The sequence below is a fragment of the Asparagus officinalis genome, chromosome 8 (genome assembly GCF_001876935.1).
Source record: "Asparagus officinalis chromosome 8, Aspof.V1, whole genome shotgun sequence".
In the NCBI taxonomy this organism is placed as follows: Eukaryota; Viridiplantae; Streptophyta; class Magnoliopsida; order Asparagales; family Asparagaceae; genus Asparagus; species Asparagus officinalis.
Window position 1 is genome coordinate 79,412,624 of NC_033801.1, and position 9,326 is coordinate 79,421,949.

Sequence of the window (9,326 nt, forward strand, 5' to 3'; positions counted from 1 at the left end):
GCCCCCCCCCCCTTCATTCTCTTTCTCCTAAGTCTATTTCAAGTATTTCTCCCCCTTTTGTTGTTATCAATGTTGGAAATTTATCAAATAATTAAAAATTATAGCATGCAGATAAATCCGAATAAAATAAATAAGAGATTAGAAATTCAGGCCTGACGGGAGCAGTCGTGTATTCACTGCCCTAGAAGATTGAGAGCCCGCCTATCGCCCCTGGCGCAGATGGTTCCCTCCCCCCTAGCGGTAAAAGCCCCCGGAAACGACCGGCCTCTGCACTCGGGCGAGAGTGCAGAGCTTCAGCTCAGATGAAGGAAGTTGCCCAAATAAACCGTAGCAAATCAGAAAAGAGGCTTTGGAAGAAAAGAGAGAAGGAATGTTCTTGTTGTTTTCCTTATTATTTTGAGCTCAACATATGAATATATATATAGGGTTGGAAAAGACGTTACAAAACCCGTAATTAATTCTGTAACATTCGTCATAAATTTTGTAACGTTCCTCATAATTATATATCCGTTACACATATTTTAATTGCATGTTTTAATTACAATATTTATTATAATTCATGAAGACAAAATTGTCTTTTGTTAACAAAATATCTAACACCATATGGGGGAAGATCCAATGCCTTTAATGCAAAATAGGTTGGGCAACCTTTCGTATCGTGAATTCGGGAGAGGTAGCTTTCGGCTTTGAACCTTTCCTTAGTGAGTTCATCGCCACCTGAGGGACATAATGGACTAGGCCTTGAATTAGGCCCCTTTAATCAGGTATTGATGAAAACACACACAATACGCTTCATCTGTTGAGCAAAGCGGGTTGAGCGTTAAAGGCCATGCTCACAATAAACCGACTCATGAGAGTTTCTAGGTGTTAGCCCAGCCCCCCCTAACCGCGGCCATCACGGTTCCTCTCACGTAGGTAAGTCCTCAAAGGGTACTACAGCTGTTTATTTAATACCCCCCACAATACACGCGTTGGACTTATTAAGAGTAAAACTCAGCCTAGCCAGCTGTATCATAAGAGCATCGTCATCATAGAGAAGGGGTAGTAGCAAATGCTACATAATGATATATAAATATATCTAGGTCGATGCTCCACATGAGTGTCACTAGTCCAGCTTGTTTCTACCACATTGAACCGACATTGGGACTACGTCTCCAAATAAGGGTTGGGTTGCCGCTGTCAGTGACCTCATCTATGGGCTTAACCCCATCTCCTTCGATGAATCCAGGACCACACTCCTGGATAATCCCTTAGTCAAAGGATCATCAAGATTCTTTTTACAGACTTTACAAAGTCTAGAATCATAACTTTGCCTAGCAGGCGTTGTATTTATTTATCAAGTTCTTATTTTGTAATTAGTCCATCATATTGTTTGAAATTGACATTAGGTCATGATCTATGATCATAAAAGATCATAGTCTATGTCTGAAGATGTAAACACATAGTGTTTGTGCAGATTGACCTTAATATCTGAACATTTCAAACTAATGTGGAACTAAAAATTCTGCAGTTATGCATATGCACATACATAAATGAAATTAATAATAGATACATGCAGAGCATAATAGGATTTCGTATCTTAAAATATATTTTCGTATCTTAAAATATATTTCATACTTCATAATTCAAATGCATAAAATTTTTAAATTATTCTATTATAAGAGGTTACAAATTGGTTGTCTACAAAGGAGACCTTCCAAATTTAAATTGGTTGCCTACAAATGAGACCTTCCAGATTTAAATTGGTTGTCTACAAAGGAGACCTTCCAAATTTATATTGGTTGTCTACAAAGGAGACCTTCCAAATTTATACCGGTATTTTCTAGTACTACCTCTTATACAAATAATAATAATAATAATATTTTTACATACGTGCTTTAAATTTTTTCAAGTGTATTCTTGCATAAAATATTATAACTAATCATGTAACAAATGCAAGTTATCTAAAAGACATATGAACATTTATTGCAATATTCATCAAAATGCAATAAAAGTGATGAACTTTACATTTGAAGATTTGAAATATAATCCACCATATAAAATAGAATTTTAAAAAATGCACCTCTTTGATTTGGTTCGCTCATATATTGATCATTTATCATTAGGCAATATATGATGCAAGAAGCGTAATTAAATAAATGTATATGAATTTTCACATAATTTCGGTCCTCTTATTCCAAACCAAAAACTCCTAAAGTAAAAAGATTAAAGTTTTACTCGGGTAGTTAGCCAGGTAAGCATAGTAATAGAGGTTGATCAAAGATCAATTAAGTACCTCGTTCCTTGCAGAGCGCGTTACGCAACCCTTAAACATTGCCTTAGATACCAACTAATCCAAGAAAACTTGAATCGGTTCACTCAATGAGTTTTTGTTTCTTAACAGAATATAGAAACTTTAAAATATTTCCTGCAAGCATTTAATTTGCCTAGCAACTATACTGCAAACATATGTTGGATAAGGCCGATGGGGGGTTTACCTATTGATGTTCGAACCTCATGATTTTCATGTCTTGAAAGTAAAAACTCATCTGCTGCAGACAACTGCCACTTAAGTTGCTGAACAAATTTGCATTCACTTTTACCACCTTCTGTACTAAGCTTATTAGATGCATAAATACACTAAAGTATGGAATTATTAATAGAAGGCACCATATTATTGATAGCTTAAAGAAATAAAAGTATTAAACCATGAACAAATCCAGATATTTCAAAGCATCTATGCATCCAGAGTTTGTTCTCTTTATTCTTGTCAAAACCATGCATATGAAATTTTTAAGAATAAAAATGTGCATTGCTGCAAATTTATAGCATGTTTCAAATGCGAGCATATTCACTAGCACAAGGGAATAAGGGTAGGTTTTAGATGATTCTAACAAATATAAACTAGGCTTTTAGAAACCAATAAAGGTTCTTTGATATTCGTAACTTACAATAATTATTGATTATAAAACAACTATAAGACAAATGTAATTAACTGTTAAATTAAATTAACAGAAATATTTAGCTACAATTTTTAATTATTAATTTTTTTTATTAAAAAAAATAACCAAAATTGTTTACATGAACAGAAACAATTTAAATAAAATGAACAGTACCGTTTTCAAAATAAACGAACAGTAACAGTTGCATTTTGTGAACAGTAACAATTTTTTTTTTTGTAATTAACTAAATGTAATAAAAGCAATAATTAACTAATCAATAATTAACAGTTAAAATTCTCGGACATCACAGTATAAAATATAAGCAAATGTAATATGTCAAAGACTCTACCACTAGTCAAAGCTGTGAACTTTAAACCTTATAAAAACTAGAGCACAAGCTGCTTAACTTCAAACTTTGAAGTCTTCGGGATCTTTCATCCCTTGTGAAATTATTAAAATGGCCTTGCTTCTTTCTCTCATTAAACCTGTGATTTTGATGCGCTTTGCAATTCTGACCATGTGAACAGTAATTGCAAATTGCACGTAAAATTGAGTGAACAGTGACTGAAAACTTATTTTAATTCGGATTTAATACTTAAGTGCTATAAACTCAATCTTCTAGATTGTTTAATTAAGATTATAGCATGCAGATAAATCCGAAAAAAAGAGATTAGAAATTCAGGCCTGACGGGAGCAGTCGTGTATTCACTGCCCTAGAAGATTGAGAACCCGCCTATCGCCCTGGCGCAGATGGTTCCCTCCCCCCTAGTGGTTAAAGCCCCCGAAAACGACCGGCCTCTGCACTCGGGCGAGAATGCAGAGCTTCAGCTTAGATGAAAGAAGTTGCCCAAATAAACCGTAGCAAATTAGAAAAGAGGCTTTGGAAGAAAAGAGAGAAGGAATGTTCTTGTTGTTTTCCTTATTATTTTGAGCTCAACATATGGATATATATATAGGGTTGGAAAAGACGTTATAAAACCCGTAATTAATTCTGTAACGTTCGTCATAAATTTTGTAACGTTCCCCATAATTATATATCCGTTACACATATTTTAATTGCATGTTTTAATTACAATATTTATTATAATTCATGAAGGCAAAATTGCCTTTTGTTAACAAAATATCTAACAATCAAAACAATAGACATAAAAAATATAAGTATAAAATATGACTTAAATATAGGTGAACATCATTAGATTAATAACATATTAGGAGAACAAATACCATTGGGATTTTCACGTATCTCACAAAATTCACAAAAATGTAATTATAGGCTAATAACATATCAATGGTAATATTGCTTAACTCATCATGTGAGATTAAGATATTTATCTTAAAACAATGCCGTGAGGAACTTACTTGCAGGATATATAATGCTTAATAGGTATAACGCCGCCTCTAATAATATGACTGTAATAACTTTGAGACATGCTCTTTTTTGATACATTTCTATGAGAGTATATGCTCATTAGCCTCTTTTATTGCACTCTTTTTGTAGATAATACTTTGTCTTTCTTTAAAGTGGGCAATTATTATTTGCATCTTTAATGGTACACTATTTTTTAATCGATTATTTTAATGTATCAGAGTATTTTTTTTGAACCAGAAAAACAGGGAGAGATTCCCTGTTCATATATTAAAATATGTATAGAAACAAAAGAGTTAGGGTAATTACAAGTCAAACCAAAAAAAGAAGAGGATAATAAGAACCAATAGGTGATATAACCGGTGGGGAGCGGACCTTGTCGTCACCCACCAAGTCAGATCAAAGATGGTTCCTATGATCCCTGCTACACTGCTTAAACTAGATGTAAAACTTATGAAGTTATTACAAAACTAAGAACTACCTATGATCCCTGCTACACTGCTTAAACTAGATGTAAAACTTATGAAGTTATTACAAAACTAAGAACTACTGTTACTGTTAGACCGAAGCCCAAAAGAACAACAAAAGGGAAGATGATGGTATTAGAAATTGTCCCCGACATCATCATCCTTGGCAACTTTGGCTAGCTCCTTCAGACCGAGGCCGAGCGCCGCTCTGTGCATGTTTGCTGCTCTTCTGCTTGAAGCAACACCTGTCCATAACAAGGTGAAACGAGCAATATGAGCTGCTATGATCAAGGGAGATGCAACTACACCATTTAAAATCTTGTTATTTCTGCAAAACCAGATTCTCCAACAGCAACAGGGTAATAAAACTCTCCATAGGCATCTGATACGGTAGTCAGTGAACTGATTAAGAGATCCAGAAAGAAGAGCTTTGCGGCCATTTGTCAGAATGGAGGTTGGGGTTGATCAATGACCAAACTTCTCTCAGAACTGAACATTTGGCAAAGAGATGGTCATGGGTCTCACTAGCAGAATTACATAAAGGACATGTATTGTCGCCGGTCCAACCTTTTTTAGATAGCACATCTTTCGTTTGTAGCTTCTGATGGCTAAGGAGCCAGAGGAAAATTTTAACCTTGTGGGGAGTGGGAGATTTCCATATGAATTGGAATAAATGAGATTTGATCCCCCCTGAGACAAGGGATCTGTAGCATGAGTTAACAGTGAACTCTCTGGAGAGTATTAGATGTCCCCTTTTTATATCATATACATGACCATTAAATAACTCATGAACTACATTTTTGGTTACTTTTTCAAAAATGTGTATAACACAACATAATACAAGAAACATACCGTTATATGAAAAGTAATCTAACATACATCACAAGATACAATTGTTACTTGTATAACCAAATAATATATTAACTATACATGTAAAAAGACTTAAATTTTTCATGCACAACTTGTTATTGCATGGGAAAATATCTATATGTATTGTCAAATAATACAAGTAATATCTATTTATTAAAATTTATCATTTGACAATAACATTAGAGGAAAAAATATCAGTTGAAGATTAAAGAAACTAACTAGACATCCATGGAAATAATGCCTAATGCTTCCCTAAGTTGACAAAACCTTTCTTCAGGCAAAGGTTTGGTGAAGATATTAGTTAATTATTGATCGATGGTCACAAACTCAATGCATATATCTTGTTTCTCTATATGATCATGAATGAATGATGTTAGACATCTATGTGCTTCGTGCTTCAGTGGTGTATATGGGTATCTGTCAAAGCAATTGCACTTTTGTTATTACACTTGTGAGGTACTTTGATAAGTCTAATAAGCTCAAAGTCTTCTAGTGTTTGCATCATCGACAAAGTCTGTCAATACCAACTTCCTAATACAATATATTCCACTTCGATAGTAGAAAGTACAACACAATTTTGTTTCCTACTTGCCCATGAGACTAATGAATGACCTAACAAGTGACATGTATAACTAGTGCTCTAGAAAGCACAAAAGAATCACAACATAGATACAATAAACTAAAAGATTTTGTACCATGCAAGTAATAAAAAATTCTTTTAACAGCTTTAAAATTAGACTCTTTTGGATCTAATTGAAAATGCGTACATAAGCAAACTCAAAATGTGATATCAAGATAAGAAGCCAAAAGATATAGAAGGCTAATGATCATACCTCTACTCTTTTGATCAATTGAGATGTCACTCTTATCCTTTGAAATCTTCATCGATGGACTCGTTGGTGTACTTGCCAGTTTAACACTCTCCATGCCAAGCTTCTTCAAAAGCTCTTTCACATACATGGTTCATGAAATAAAAACTCCTTCGGTTTGTTTCACTTGAAATCCAAGAAAGTGTTTTAACTCCCCAACCAAGCTCATTTCAAATTCATCCTATGTACCTTTCTCAAATTCTCAACAGAAAAGATCGTTAATAGCACCAAAAATAATGTTATTAATATAAATTTACACAATTAGAATATCAAAATTATCATGTTCTATAAAAAGTATTGTGTTAGCTCTTGCCTTTCTAAAACCTTTTCAAAAAGAAAATTACTAAGATTATTATACCATGAACGAGGTGTTGTCACAAACCATACAAAGCTTTTGTCAATTTATAAGCATAATTTGGAAAGTAAAAATCTTGAAGACCGGGAGGTTGTTCCACATAGACTATTTCTTTTAGAAAACCATTGAGAAAAGTACTTTTAACATCCAATGTAAGCAATATTCTAATAGCTTCTATCTTAATAGCAATATTCTAGAAAAGCAATTTTTCTATCTAAAATAAACTCCCTGGATTTAATCGAAGAACAGAGATCCTTAACCTCATCAGAGATAAATGACATGATATCATATCAATCCTTTTTTTCTTCTATCATTCAAGAGGAAGAATCATACTAGTCACAAAGATCCCGCATTCAATGGCTAAAAGAGGGAGATGCTAATACATCTTTTTTCAATAAGACAGCTTCTTTTCACAAAATAGCTAATCATATAGCCTCTATAAATCACTTGGGCTCAGAAATTTCAGATAATGAAGCTATATCAAAGGCTTTCCATGATTATTACCTCAACCTCTTTGGTCAGAAGCATGACAGCAACATGTCTATCAACTGGGCTTACTTATATCCTGATCCAACTCCAAGTCTTTTATCTCTTGAGGCATCCTTTTCTGAATCAGAAGTACAACAAGCGATTTTCTGCATGAATCCAAACAAAGCACCTGGTCCAGATGGTTTCTCTCTTCTTTTCTACCAATCCTTCTGGGACTTAATTAAAAGTGATCGTGTTGCTCTAATAAATTTTTTTGGTCAGAATCCATCAATCCTTCATAGAGTGAATAAAGTTCTCATTACTCTCATTCCAAAATCAAATGTATGCCCAACAGTTAAAGACTTTAGGCCAATCAGTTTGATAAACTGTATCTTTAAAATCTTTACGAAAATCTTAGCCATAAGACTATCACCTTATTTGAAGGATCTGGTCTCTCCTACTCAGTCTGCTTTTCAAACAGGAAAATCTACCCTTGATTCGATCTTAGCTGCTAATGAGATGATTCATTCTGTTCCAAGAGGAAAAAGGAAGTGGCCATGAATAAGATTGACTTTGCTAAAGCTTTTGATTCTATCAGTTGGAGTTTTCTTATAAATTTGCTAAAAGCTAGAGGGTTTGGAGATAAATGGTGCTCCTGGATCTATCATATTATCTCTTCTTCTAATTGTGCAGTTCTTGTCAACGGATCTCCATCCAGATTTTTTAAATGCAAAAGAGGTCTTAAACAAGGAGATCCTCATCTCCTTTGTTGTTTAACATATCAGTTGATGTCTTGAGTAAAATGATTTCGTATAATGTGGATGAAGGGTCTTTAGCTAGCCTGCATATTAAGGAACCTCTCAATCATATTAGGAGCCTACAATTTGCAGACGACACTTTAATTTTTGTCAGAAGTACCTACAAAGATATATCTATTCTCAAGGCAATCTTATACATCTTCGAAGCTATCTCAGGGTTGGGCATAAATTTTACAAAATCATCTCTGATTTATTTTGGTAATATTCAAAGCAGAGGAGATTCTCTAGCTTCAACTGCAAATTAGACAAAATTCCTATCAAATATCTAGGCTTACCTCTGAAAGGTGGCAAATTATCTAAATCTGATTGACAACCTTTGTTGGATAACTTGCATCATAAGCTTGCTTCTTGGAAGAGTAATTGCTTATCATTGGGAGGAAAACTTGTCTTATTAAATTCGGTTCTTTCTTCTATCCCTTTATATTTTATGTCTTTCTACAAACTACCAAAATGGTTGATCAAAGACATCGATAAAATTAGAAAGAACTTCCTCTGGACAGGAAAAATGAATCAAAACCTTTTAAATGTTTGGTTAATTGGAAAAAGGTATGTTTGAGCAAATCAGAAGGAGGTTTGGGTGTGAAAGATCTCAAAATTTTTAATATAGCTCTTCTATCCAAATGGTTATGGAAATGCTTCGACAGAGAATCATTCATAGGAGCTCTCCTTCATCATCTCTACATCAGAAAAGTTTCTTTCTTGCAATTAGCTAATTGTATTATCTACAACTCTCCTTTTTGGAATGATATTATCTCCAATAAAGAAGTTTTTGTACATCTCTTATCATGGTCTCTTGGTTCAGGAGAAAAAAATCAGGTTTTGGGAGGACAAATGGATTGGTTTTAATAGCCTATCAAGTCTATATCCATCCTTATACAGCTTAGTCTTCTCCAATAATGTCTCCATTCGTAGTCAAGGTAACTACCACAATAATTTATGGCATTGGCATCCACTGTTGAAGTGAAGCATCTCCATTGAATCTCACAATGAAAAACCTGATCTCTTGAATCTTATTAGTCTGCAAAGTATTACAAATCAAATTGACATTCCCAGATGGTCTCTTACATCAAGTGGTTCATTCACTGTTAAATCTTTCTATGTTTTCTTAAACTCTAGATGAATCAAGTATGCTTTCTACAGAGTAGCATGGAATCCTATTTTGCCAAGCAAAATTCAAAATTTCACTTGGCTT